This window comes from Tupaia chinensis, unplaced genomic scaffold (assembly GCF_000334495.1).
Source record: "Tupaia chinensis unplaced genomic scaffold, TupChi_1.0 Scaffold143768_1, whole genome shotgun sequence".
Lineage (NCBI taxonomy): Eukaryota > Metazoa > Chordata > Mammalia > Scandentia > Tupaiidae > Tupaia > Tupaia belangeri.
The window spans coordinates 159,207-160,406 of record NW_006203617.1 but is presented as its reverse complement, the minus strand read 5'-3'; positions in this window follow the sequence as shown (position 1 = coordinate 160,406).

The following is a 1,200-nucleotide window of genomic DNA, read 5'->3' as shown; positions in this document are numbered from 1 at the left end:
CACATTAATTCACAGCTAAAGGGAAGCACTCTTGCTCCTAAGAGGTATTCAAAGTTGATTACATCTTCCAGTGGCTAGAAGTAGAAGAAGAGCCTCAGGTCTGAATAAACCAGGGAATATGACTTCCTTCAAAGGAGCAGAGTAACACCACTCCATGTCTCCTAAAATCTGAGAACGTTACCAAAATGTCAGATAAAGAATTTAGAATGTTTATGGTGAACAAATTCTATGAGTTGGAACAGAAAAGAGACAAGGTACTTCAGGAGATTAGGAAGTCCTTTCACGATATGAAAGAAGAAATGGACACCTTGAGAAAGAATCAGATGGAGCTATTAGGGGGTTAAGTCTGTAATAGCTGTAATCCAGGAAATCAAAAACTCTTGAAAGTATTAAGAGCCGATTAGACCATGCTGAACATCAAATCTCTGATGTAGAAGATAAAACCTCTGACCTAGGGGGAAAAAAAAACACCAAAAAGATCAAGAAAATAACAAAAAACCACAAGGATAGTATACAAGAAATAATGGACTCCATTAGACGCCCAAACATCAGAATAATTGGCATCCCAGAAGGTGAAGAAACTAATAATGGCATGGAAAATCTATTCCATGAAATCCTAGAAGATAATTTCTCCAGTCTAGAGAGGTACTAGACCATCCAGACCCAAGAAATACAAAGGACCCCAAATAGAATCAATCCCAGAAGATTTTCCCCAAGGCACATCTTAGTCAGGTTGTCTAAGACCACAGATAAAGACATGATACTAAAACTGCCAAGAGAGAAAGGAGAAGTGACTTACAAAGGTCATCCCATCAGGCTAACACCGGACCTCTCAATGGAAACGATGAAAGCAAGAAAAGAATGGGAAGATGTATTGAAAGTGTTAAGAGAGAAACAATTTCAACCAAGATTATTTTATCCTGCAAGACTATCCTTTATTTGGGGGGGGGGATTAAAATCTTCTCAAACAAAACCTGAAAGAATTCACCAGCACCAGACCAGCTCCTCAAGAAACCCTGAAGAAAGTACTGTTCCAGGAAAACTAAAGAATTACCAGACAGAAACAAAGGACTATAAGGCAGCTAAGACAATGGCCAACTAAAAGGTCGGGACAGAGCCGGTAACATCGATAATAACATTGAATGTGAATGGATTAAATTCTCCAATCAAGAGACACAGACTCACTGAATGCATAAAAAA